Here is a 13,324-nt window from a genome sequence, read left to right as displayed (position 1 = left end):
GACTTTGATATTTGAATATTCGAATAGTTGGTGAATGCCCTACTGCGAGGCTGCCTCCTATGAACTTGCCATTTCCAACATGTCTGCCTTTTTATGTCTATGGGTACAACAGGAGAGAGATCAGATCCTCTTCCCAAGTTCCCCAAATGTCTCTGGCACTCTGTCCCGTTTGACCACGACCCTCTGCAGGGTAAGAGGATTTGCAATCCTTCTAATGGACAAAGATCCTCAGTACCTGAAGAAATGAAGAGGAGGGCATCCAATTAAACTGAGCTTCAACCCGCCAAGCCTTTTAAACGCATGGAGAGAGAGAGGAAAGACAGGATCTTAAACTCCCAACACGCGCGCTCGCACACACGCACACACACGCACACACACACATGCACGCACGCGCACGCACACACACACGCACACACACACATACACCCCAGTTCTCAAGCCCGTACCTGCTGGGCAAATGACTTGCAGTATAATTGAATAATGGACCAGAGCTTTACTTTCTTCTACCACACTTCTACTTTCTTCCATACTGTGTGCGTGCGTGCGTGCGTGTGTGCATGCAGGGATGTGCTGGGCCCCTGATTCAGCCCGGGAAAAAGAGTTGGAGAGGCCCTCATTGCGCGCTATAGAGAGATCTCTCTAGCGCTGCTGCTACTCAAAGATTTGCCATTTCAAATCATGACAAGTGACAAGTCAGTGGGCCAATTACATGAGTTATATTTCGTCGTTGTCGGGTGGAAACCTTGTATGCCCAAAATGGTTAAACCGTTTGTTTTGTATTTATCATTTTAAAAATGATTTAAACTAGTAAGAACAGCCGATCTACAAGCACACAACCGCGAGGCGTTGTGTGCTTGTAGATCTGCTGTTTTCACTACTTTTGTGAGACTGCCTTGTATGATGAAGCAGGGCTTTGTTTTGCGAAAAAATGTACAAATTTGAAACTTGGAGATACGAGGTTTCTGCCCGACAGTGACAATTTACTTTGTTGGCCGCCCAGCCCCCAAAATGGAACAAAGGCCGACATTTTATTTTTATTATTTTCCTAATGGCCGGCCTGGACCGGCCGGGAATGAACCGGCCGTTCGGGAGTTGTCCCGCTTTTCCCAATGGCCAGCACGTCCCTGTAGAGTTACAGAGGAGATACCCCTCTGTGTGGTTGTAGAAAGAAAGACTGGGGGTAGCGGTGTTGAAGAGTTATTGTGAGCTTACAGTGAGCATTTTGTGAACCCCTGCCGTTTCAAGGATGGCAGGGTGTGATCAAAAGCAACGCTGAGTGCAATATAACTGACTGGGAAAATGCTTTATTATGAGCTTATGCTGCGGTACTGTGACACCTGAACGGTGAGCTCCAGTCCAGGCCAGGGGCGTCACACCAAATTCTGGGCCCTGGGTACAAGGATTCACTGCGGGGCCCCCATGAATGTTAACTATTGAAAAATAGCAGATATACAAGCTCACAGCGCGGCACCGAGTGCCGCGCTGCGAGCTTGTAGATCTGCTATTTTTGAAAAATCGTGAAAATGTGTGCAAGAAACCTATGTTTCCATGTCAGTGGTGCTCAAACTTTTTCATGTGAAGGACCCCCAAAATGATATGTATTTGGCCACGGACCCCCATCTCAGAACATTTAGTTCCAGGGACCCCCAGAAGCAAAACTTTAGTTACAAATGTTCGCTTAAAAAATACATATATTCAAAGATTTTCACACATTTTCACGACTTTTCAAAAATAGCAGATCTACAAGCTCACAGCGCGGCACTCGGTGCCGCGCTGTGAGCTTGTATATCTGCTATTTTTCAATAGCTAAAGTTACTAGGGCCCCTCCACCTTGGGCCCTGGTAACTCAGTCCCACTTTCCTCCCCCTTGTGACGCCCCTGGTCCAGGTGAGGCTATTATCCACGTCTTAGCTTTGAGCTAAACCCTGTCACTTTTCATTCCTGTCCAGAGAGAATGCTCAAATTGTATTTGAAGCTCTTAGCTACCGATTGAACATAATACGCTGAAATTATACGTTGCCTTTGTTTCCATGGCAGCTGTCTTGTGAAGCAGTTGTGAATACGGCAGTCTCTGTTGATCTCGTTTTTCATTTCAAGGACCCCCCCGGTTTGATGTGCATTAGGCCCCAGACCCCTCTTTGATTTATTTCATGTTATCTCTGAAACCCCTACACTGTTAATATAACTTTGGGAGTGTACAAATTGCAGTGGTGTAAAGTAACGAACTACACTTACTGTACTTAAGTACTTTACTTAAGTACAATTTTGAAGTATTTGTATTTTACTTATTATTTCCAATACTTTTACTTCTACTCTACTACATTGTGGATCCAAATATTGTACTTTTACTCCACTACATTTATTTGAAAACTTTAGTTACTAGTTACTTTGCAGATATAAATTATAATATTATAAAATGATATGATGCCAACACTTTTCATACTAATTACTTTAAGTACATTTTGAATTCCGGACAGTATTGATACTTTTACTTAAGTAAGAAATCTACTTTTTCCACCACTGACAAATTGAACCAAATGGACCTGTAAGTGAGTGAATGTGTGCCAGAAAGGAATAAGTGTAAAGAACAGGATTACTGTAGCGTACCTCCATCTTCATGGGAAAGACACAATCAAAATGTTTTTGTTTTTTTTTTTTACAATAAGGGTTCATATTTTAGATTGTAATTAGAGAAAAGAAAATATGATTTGATGTTTTCTTTTACAGCTTCGTTTTAGTGATTTTAACGATTTTGATTTCAGTGGGTGGGGGCATGCGTACTAAAGTGGCTAAATACTCTACGTACTTTTAGATTCAATAAGCCGTCTATTTCTTTATTACAGTAACACTACTAGCCCCCATAAGTCACATCTGCACATGGAAGATTGCGGTGCATCTTGGGAATGGGCTTATTGTGTCTAAAAAATACTTATTTAGCCACTTGTACGCATGCCCCCACCCACTGAATTCTAAATAGTTAAAATCACTAAAACGATAGAAAGCAGTATAAGAAAACATTTTAACACTCATCTTTTCTTTTCCCTAATTACAATCTAAAATATGAACCCTTGTTGTAAAAAAAACAAAGATGTCCTGTAAGATGAATCACATGCTCAGTCCATTAAATCCATTTAGAACGGGTACACAGTTTAGTGTATTATTATTTTATGCTTTAACTATTGACAAATAGCAGATATACAAGCTCACAGCGCAGCACCAAGTGCCGCGCTGCGAGCTTGTAGATCTGCTATTTTTTTTAAATCGTGAAAATTTAAATTTTGACCCGATTCTATAAGTGTCTTTTGAATCCTTCTAAGATTTTTTGAAAAACCAATGTTTCTATGTCAGCAATCTGGCCAGCCATCGTCAAAGAAAAGGTCCTTTTCACTTAACTGGAGCTCAGTTGGTCTGTTCTTGAGAGACTACTGTGTCAGTGGTTCTCAAACCTTTTCATGTGAAGGACCCCCAAAATGATATTTATTTGGCCACGGACCCCCATCTCAAAATATCTAGTTCCAGGGACCACCCAGAAGCAAAATTTGAGTTACAAACCTTCTCTTTGAAAATACATATATTCAACGATTTGCACACATTTTCACGACTTTTTCAAAAATAGCAGATCTACAAGCTCGCAGCGCGGCACTCGGTGCCGCGCTGTGAGCTTGTATATCTGCTATTTTTCACTGGTTAAAGCATTCAATAATTCTAGGCCTAAATGGGTTAACTTTCTGACTTTACCCTCAACCCCATGTGTGTGCATTCTGTATAGTTCAAAAACATTCTAGGTCAAAGGAGTCGTAACAGTGTTGACATTTGCTCATCCAGGTTACTTAATGTCAAATCCCTTTGACACGAACTGGCACTAAGGTGTGTCAATCTCCTGCGATTGCCGTGATCCTCTATGACACCTGTCCACAAATCCAGACACATCTCAACACATCCAGGCATGTTTTGCTATCATTTTGACACCTGCAGACATTTTGTGAAAGCTAGCTAGTTAAATGCCATTTGGCACTGTTCCGACACCTGTGTCCTTTGTTTTAACGTTCTAGTCTATTTTCAGCTGATTACAGCAGTGATTAGCTGTACGTAAGTGACAAATTAACAAGTCTTCTATCGACATCACTCACACGTGAGAAGTTGAGGTGTGTGAAAAAAAGGTAAAAGTAAATGAGTAATTTACTCTCGAGAAGATAATCGATAGTTGCAGCCCTATTAGATTGTATATTGTATTATTATTATATTGTCTTATAAGCCCTATTCACGGCCCGCCCACTCAGCATCCCCCCGGTGCTGAAGTCACGTTTTGAAGGGGTAAAACCCTGCTAAGCCTATAGAGTTAACACAGAAATCGCAAATTTAATGCAATTTCCGAATAGTACAGTATAAAATACGGCTAGCATGATCAAGAACACAATATGGTAAAAGGCACAAAGCGTTATAATTTACTTTACCGTTCGAAATAATGATTTGTTGGCTTTAAGTCCAACTCTTTCTGTTATAGTTTCCCCTTCTAAATTGACGTCAGCACCAGGAAGTTGCTGAGAAATTTGCTGAGTGGGCGGGCCGTGAATAGGGCTTATTGTCAAAACATTATATTATATTATGTAATCAAAGAAATTGCATACATATTCTACAGTATATCATAGTACAGGACACAAATGAATGGTTAATTATTCCCATTAATAAATGCTTATAAACTATTATTTTAAACGTTAATTTGCTGATGCTGATTATTAATTGTAATTATTAATAACGTCATCAGGTGGTGTTAGGGACGGCAACCTTTAATTATAGCTGAGCTTACTTTTCTTTTGTCCACTGATCAGTGATTTTCAAGTTCAAATACTCTTAAGAGTTATCTATTCTTTATTTCTTTGTACATTTGGAGAAAAGAAAATCAGGTGTTGGGAATTGAACCTTCAAACCTTTGCTTTCCAATTAGTGTTCCTACCTCTAGGCCACTGTGAACCATTGGACAGAAATACACAAGGACACATAAATGAATAATTTGTGAATAATAACTGATCATTAGCTTGTTTTCTCATAACAACTAATTGGCCATGTGTTAATTAGTTCAGAATTAAGATAAACTATGCATACCCTTCTAATAATGCAACAGACCATTCTTTAGTATCCCTTTCTATAATGTGTTATAACCAAGTCAATGTGTAAGTGTGTTTGTTATCCTTAAAGGCAGGGGTATTCAAAGCCTTAGCTGAGGGGTGAAGCAAGCCCCCACTACATATTGTATAGTGTACTATTTTTTTACAGATTACTCTTTTTTTCCTAGATTACATACAGCAGGGTTCCCCAATTAGTTTTCCCCAAGGGCGGAATTATGTCTAGGGTACCAAGCCGAGGGCCACAACATTGAATTATGTCTAGGGTACCAAGCCGAGGGCCACAACATTGAATTATGTCTAGGGTACCAAGCCGAGGGCCACAACATTGCAGGGGGCGACGGCAGCATTCCCGCAACTCCAGCGACTGCTGGAGTTGGAGTTGACGAATGGTCCAAAACCATTCGTTTTGCATTTATCATTTAAAAAAAAAAGATGATTAATTATTTAAACTAGCGAAAACGCGGTGCGAGGCGTTGTAGATCTGCTGTTTTCAATACTTTTGTGCGACGGCCTTGTATGATTTGCGAAAGAACGTACAAATTTGGAGATACGAGATTTCCACCCGACAACGACGTTATACTAGTGTTGTTGCTGCTCTTATACCACCATTATTACTGGGGTTGGTGGGGGCCAGACAGTAGCCCCCCGCGGGCCGCAAATGGCCCGCGGGCCGCCTATTGGGGAACCCTGACATACAGTATAGCAGATACTCAGAGCAGGGATCTCCATATATGGGCAAAAAAAGGATTCTTTTAGGGATCTCCAATTCTCCAATGGGTATACAAGGGATTGCATCCCAGATGATGCCCTGTTAGGATAACCACACTAACAGAATCCATTTATGGCACGACCTCGCCCTGCTTTTCGCTCTTAGGCGTCTTACCGGTATGTTATGTGAAACGGCACATCGTTTCTCCGTCTGGACGTGTACGCTTTTTTATGGTCTATGGGTTTGCTGCTCTGACATCACTGTGATGTCAGGGAAACCACAATAACAGAATCCCCTTTATGCCCATATATGGAGATCCCTGATGTATGGAGATCCCTGTTTGTAGGACTAGGACCAGCCACAAAGATATGGGCTCTCTTGGCCATCTGTGTTGGCCATATATGGATTATGTTAGTGTGGTATGTGGCCTCCATATATGGGCATTCCCATATGAGGTCAGATGGCCAAGACAGCGTCTTAAACTATTATGCTAACCCCCTATTTGTAGTAGCTCTGAGGACACCCTGTTGAAGACCCATGTATTAAGGTGATTCCTAATGTATGTCTGCATGTTTTTGTCTTCGATCGTGTGTGTGCATGCGTGCGTGTTTGTTGAGCATGCAGTAAATGCATCCGTAAATCACAGACAATCGTAATCCGTGGGTCAAGTCAACAGCTTTGTACTGGGTCAGCTCGGGCCACATGGGACTTTATGGTGCTCTGCACTCAATGTCAAGATCAGTGAAGTCCACAGAACAGTTCAGAGAAGAACTATTTTTATATTAAAAGGAATATGCACTTGCCAGTATTAATAAAGAAATCATTGTGGCACTCATTCCAAGCCTCCTAAATTTCAGTAACTGTTCCAGAGCTAAATCTAATTTATAAAGAGGATAAATATGTTTTTCAAGGAAATTCTTAGCCACATTGACTTGCAAAAGGCATCGCTAACAAATTGCTAACAGATGCTAATAAGCGCTGCTTCTAATCATTAGCCTTACTTCATCACCGTTCTAATATCCTCACTTGTAACTTCATTACTGATATCCTGGCACAAATGTGTTTTGGATGGACTCAAATTGCTCTCGGTTCTTCTGGATGCATTAGATGGGCATTTGAAAAGCCCTAAACTATCCCTTTAAATGAATACAAAGTATCTGTGGTAGAACTAAGTCTGGAGGTATTTTCCTACTGGAGAGAGCAGAGCACTGGGGAGATGCAGGCTTTGGAGGGTTCAGTTTGACTAGCAAACACTGGCAGCAGTTTTGGAGCTCATCCGGAGCGGAAGCGGGAGTGCAGAGTCGAGGAGTGAAAGAGCCTTATTGACCCACTCCTGAAGCGCTCACTTCAGCTCCGTCCCGCAAGCTGCTTGCCTTCGGGAACCCCGTCCTGGGGTGGACCGCCAGGCCTCCGCGCCGCTCATAATGAATGTCCCTTTACATCGTCTGTGACCACGTGGATGGATGGATGGACGTTTGGATGGATTAGATCAGGTTTTCCCCAATAGGCGGCCCGCGGGCCATTTGGGCGGCCCGCGGGGGGGGGGCTACTGTCTGGCCCACACCAACCCCAGTAATAATGGTGGTATAAGAGCAGCAACAACACTAGTATATCGTCGTTGTCGGGTGGAAATCTCGTATCTCCAAATTTGTACGTTCTTTCGCAAATCATACAAGGCCGTCGCACAAAAGTAGTGAAGACAGCAGATCTACAAGCACACAACGACTCGCGGTGCGAGGCGGTGTGTGCTTGTAGATCGGCTGTTTTCACTAGTTTAAATCGTTTTTAAAATGATACATTCAAAACGAACAGTTTTGGACGTACAAGATTTTCACCCGACAACGACGAAAACTGTCGCTGGAGTAGTGGGAACGCCACCGTCGCCCCCCTGCAATTAGGGATGTGCGCGTGTATTCGGTTATCCGATTACACGGTTTGTAAACCACTATTCGTTTTGAAAATACAATTCGATTATTCTATTAAATATATTTTTAATTATTGAGATATTAACTTTATTAAACATTTAAATTCTCTGCCCATATTACTGACTTATCTGACTGTCGCGCGCTGTGGTTAGTGCTCGCGCTGACCTGCAGTGAGTGTCCATGCTACTGCACGCAGCCACACCATGAGCCACACACCAAGCAGGCTGTCCGCAGCGACGTGTATCTTAAAGATACTGGATGTGAATCACTCGTTACCTCGAGTAGGATAGCCTGCACGCTGCATCTGTGATCCGGTCCATGAATTAATCCATATTTTGGGGTGAGAAAAAGCCAAGGAGAATGCTTAATCGAACGGAATACCATTATGTAGCTAACTTTGCAGAGAACAGAGCTGTTGCTCAGTTAATATAGCGACTCCAGTCAGCAGCTGTTGTAGCGACCAAGCTGAGACTGATGCGCTAATTATTGATCTGACCTAGATTCACGCAATGACGTAATTGATTAATTTGAGCAAGATTTCAATATTATATAACATTTTAAAAGGCTTTTATATACTCTTGATACTTTTTTCAATATACTCTTGATACTTTTTTCAAACGAGGTTTGCCCTAATAGATCGAAGTGCTCAGTTTTGGCTATTTTCTGTGTGAAATTACAATAAAAACAACAATTAATTTTCGAGTAGTCGAATATTCGTTTACAAAATTGTCGTGTACACGTCAGTGAAATTAGTCGCTAGGAACATCCCTACCTGCAATGTTGTGGCCCTCGGCTTGGTACCCTATAGACATAATTCGGCCCTTGGGGAAAACTAATTGGGGAACCCTGGATTAGAAGAATGCACGGCTCCCAGGCTGCTGGTCTTCGGGGCGCGTGGTTTCGGAAAGGAGTGCGATCGAGTGAACATGTTAACATGCATAGGAGAGAGTCAAGTCAAGTCAATTTTATTTATAGAGCACGTTTAAAAAACCACCAGGGTCGACCAAAGTGCTGTACAGGCAAAGGAATAAACAAGTACACAAATAGAAAGGTCAATAGATAAAAGCAGTTACTCAATACAATAGAAAAACAAGATGGAAAACAATTGCAAAAACGTATGTAAACAACAAGGAATCATATCGTCGTTGTCGGGCAGAAATCTCGTATCTCCAAGTTTCAAATTTGTACGTTCTTTCGCAAAGTAAAGCCCCGCTTCATCAGACAAGGCCGTTGCACAAAAGTAGTTTTCACTAGTTTAAATCATTTTTAAAATGATTAACTCCAAACGAATGGTTTTGGACATACAAGGTTTTTATCGGACAACGGCGATATAATACATGGAGGCAATCAGACAGTGTATTAAATTAAAATGCCAGGGAAAAAATGCCAGAGTGAAGTCAAATAACAGGTGAAAGACAAAGCCAATGAGAGAGAGTGAGTGTGAGTGAGTGTAACCACTTAAACCCTACTAAGCATATACTTCGTTGACCGGTGTCCCCCTGGGATCTATACTTTTTCCCCTCCTTTTATCCCCCTTCACAACCTCACAGGGTTCACCAATTCACCAATTTTAGCCGAATGTTCACCTATTACGGTATGACACGTTCAGGATAGGGACGCTAGGGATATTTCACTTCCAAAAAATTGTAATTTTATTGTCTAATCAGGCTTTTAGGAACACCCAGGACAGTTTTTGAATTTCATTTCCCTCCGTTTGCCCCCTTCCTATACAAACCCATGGTAACTTCAAACTCCATTTTAACCATGATAGATTCAATGAAAACACCCATACTTTTTTTCTGGTGACTCCTGACACCCTCAGATTATGGGGGGAAAAAACCTGCTCACATATTCGGAGGGTGTCAGGAGTCACCAGAAAAAAGGACGGGTGTTTTCATTGAATCTATCATCTATCTATAAATGCGACAAATCTCTGTCTGTTTGTTTGTAATCCGCGTATCTCGAGAACCGTTCGTCCCACCGGCTTCAGATTCGGCACGCGCGTTCCCCGCCGCCACGCGGAGTGCAGTGCCGGGCCTCGACCCGACCCGACTCGCGGTTTTCCGAAACCGGCGCGAAACGTTCGGAATCTCCTTATGCGGAGCTGATTGTTGACATCAGGCTGTTCCGGAGGAAATCGGCACAAGCGCTGACTCATTGTGACATCACTTCATAAAAGGCTCTGACATCACGTACGCCACATGAGTCAACAAAAAATCTCTGTGAATGTGTATGTATGTATGTGAATCTCGAGAACCGTTCTTCCCACCGGCACACGCTTTCTCCAGATATAGGCATAAAATGAATCCCCGAATGCGGAGCTGATGTCTGACATCAGAGTTTTCCGCAACCGGTACTGTGTGTGCAGAGATCTCCATATATGGGCATAAGGGGACAAAGGCAAACAGATGGTCAAAACGGGTCCTATGACAACAGGTATATTGGGGTTTGCATTAAAGGGTGGGGACAAAGGCTAACAGATGGTCAAAATGGGTCCTATGACAACAGGTATATTGGGGTTTGCATTAAAGGATGGGGCATTCATGGGGTCCGCTCCAAAAAAGAAAATAAAAGAGACAAAAACAAACATAAGACAAGCGACAAAGCGTGGGACTGGGAGGATGACTTGAATGATGCAGATTTAAGCAGGCTGTGTATTCTGCTTAAAGAAGAAACAAACAAAAAGCGACAGAGATCTCATATATGGGCATAAAATGGACGCAGATAAACAGATATCTCCATATACGGGCATAAAGGGACACAGACGGACAGATACAGAGATCTCCATATATGGGCATAAAATGGACACAAATAGACAGATATCTCCATATATGGGCATATGGGCATAAAATGGACCCAGAACTATATCTGCAGTGATCTCCATATATGGACATAAAATGGACGCCGACAGACAGACAGATACAGATATCTCCATATATGGCGCAAAACGTTCGGAATCTCCTTATGCGGAGCTGATTGTTGACATCAGGCTGTTCCGGAGGAAATCGGCGCAAGCGCTGACTCATTGTGACATGGGGTTTGTATAGGAAGGAGGCCGTGCCTGATAAAATGAATATCAAATATCTAAATACTGAACCAAACAACTCAAAAACTGTCCTGGGTGTTCCCAAAAGCCTGAGTAGACAATACAATGTGGGAAAGTCATAGGATAGGGAAAGAGGCAGACCATCAGAGCAGGACAGAGGTAGAATATGAGTGGGTGCTGCCAATAGGGAACATTTAATCGGATAGGGAAGAGACCTTTCCATCTTCATCTCCCTCACTGGCTCGCACTGCCTCTTCCATGCTAGCCTCTCACGTTGGAAAAAAATAAATGCCTCCCAGTTCTAACACCCCTGTTAGAACCTTTCAAGCCATCTGCCTCCACATATTTGATAGACGTCTTACACTTTGGGCTGAGCCTGCTACACTTCTCCCATTTGCCAGACTGTCAGAGAAGAGTGGAACTATTTGGCTCGTCTTAGCTATGAACTCTAGCAGTGGTGGAAAAAGTACTCGAATGTTGTACCTAAGCAAAAGTATCAATACTGCAATGTAGAAGTACTCCTTTAGGGCGCACGCACCCAAAAATATGGTCACCAGCGGATAAACTCTTTTTGTGCGTGGCTGACTAAAAACCCACAGAGCGCATTCTGTCCCAAAGCCAGTGCCGCGTCTGTCAGTCACTTCCAGAACCCTCCCCATTCCACCTTCGACTCACCCGATTGGACAGAGAGGAAAAACCGGAGCTCCAGCATAAACACAAGGTCGGCGCGGCGCGCAGATATCCTCCACTGACATGAAAACACCTCCTTCCCATTGAAATGCATTGGCGGAACGCGGATTCCACTCTCATAGGTATTTTGGTGTGAGGGCACCCTTACAAGTAAAAGTCTGGAATTCAAAATCTACTTGAGTAAAAGTACAAAAGTATTGGCATCAAAAGGTACTTACCAAAAGTAAAAGTACTAAAATGTTTGAAAATAGCAGATCTGCAAGCTCAGAACGCGTCACGTTCTGAGGTTGTAGATCAGCTATTTTCAAATAGCCTACAGTGTGTATAAAATAGGGCTGAAGTGGTTGATGTATGTTTGATAATGTAATCTGAAAAGTAACTAGTAACTAAAGTTTTCAAATGACTTTAGTGCAGTGAAAGTACAACATTTGTCTCTGAGATGTAGTGGAGAAAATATTTAAAACACTCCAGCAAAGTAAAAGTACAGTAACTCAAGACTGTACTTAAAGGGGGACTGTCACCTAAAGGGTTGCTGTCACCTTAAGAAATCATTTTAAAAACAATTTAATATTTTTATGATGTCATTGTGAGAATGCGCAATTATAAGCCAATCAAATTAATTGACTGTAACTAGACTACTTACTGTACTGGTCAGCTGTTGTTGGGGGGCGAGGGGCAGATTACACTGTGACAGTTTCAAACTGTTTCAGGATGGACACGTTGGGAGAGAGACCACTTGAACTGTATCATACTATTATAATTTTGGGGCTGACAGCGGCCCTTTAACTCATACAGTGCCTATCCCGAACTAGTTCGGGATAATTTGGGCCGTATTAACGTCCTGAGTGCCTATCCCGAACTAGTTCGGGATATAATTTTTTTTTTTTTTTTTTTGTAAAAAAAAAATAAAACATTTTTTTGAAGTTACTTTTTTTTTTGAACCCCACTATATTCTGTTTACACGGCCCGCGAGAGCGTCCTCACCGCCGATATTTACCATCCACTCCAATGCAATCCAGGATCTTTAGAGCTCATTTTCTCTGTTCCAAGCATATCCATGAGGTGTGCAAGGTTTAATCATGGCTAAATCGCCGAAAATAGGTCTTCTAAAATGCTTGGTAGCCAATAGCTAACTTCAAGCTAACTTCATCCTGTTCCTGTAAATGAACAGAGGAAAGTGTTCTGGTGCATCATGGCTGCGCAGGGCTTGTGCATGTAACAGTGTATCTTTATGATGAATTCTTTGGCCACTGGGCGCCCTCTAGTGGTGAAAGCTGGCACTGATAGGGTTAAGTACAATACTTACATTAAGTCAATCTACTTAGTTACTTTATACCACTGAACGCTAGATCGACACCGTACCTCTCCTGACAGTCTGTCAGTGCTCAGGCTGGCCTGGTCATCCAATCTGCCAGACGATAAAGAATTGGCCCCAACATCACCAGATAGATGTCTACGTGAGAGTTCTCGCTCATGCCAGGGGCAGAGAGGTCAAACTAAAAGTCAATAGCTCACCCTATGTGGCACCTCGAATGACAATATTGTCTTTCTGATTTGTCTCTGTGTGTTTTGTCTTGTTCTTTTGTAAGATGCTATCCAGAATTGATCTGAGCAGCATCTACCGGTACGTTTTGGGGGATGTTTGTGGTTTCTTTGGGAACCTGACTTGTAGATGGAAAACAAGCTATTTAGGAATGTGCTCAGTGTGTTCATCAGAAACTCCCCCTTGGGATAATAAAGGTATCTATCTATCTTTGCTCCAGTGTACTGAGTCTAGACTAGAGTACACATAAAACTTATTTGGATTTGGATTGGGCCGTGAAATACT

The sequence above is a fragment of the Nannobrachium achirus genome (assembly GCF_963921795.1).
Source record: "Nannobrachium achirus genome assembly, chromosome: 7".
Taxonomy (NCBI): Eukaryota; Metazoa; Chordata; class Actinopteri; order Myctophiformes; family Myctophidae; genus Nannobrachium; species Nannobrachium achirus.
The sequence above is the reverse complement of the archived record's forward strand: the minus strand, read 5'-3'. Positions refer to the sequence as shown.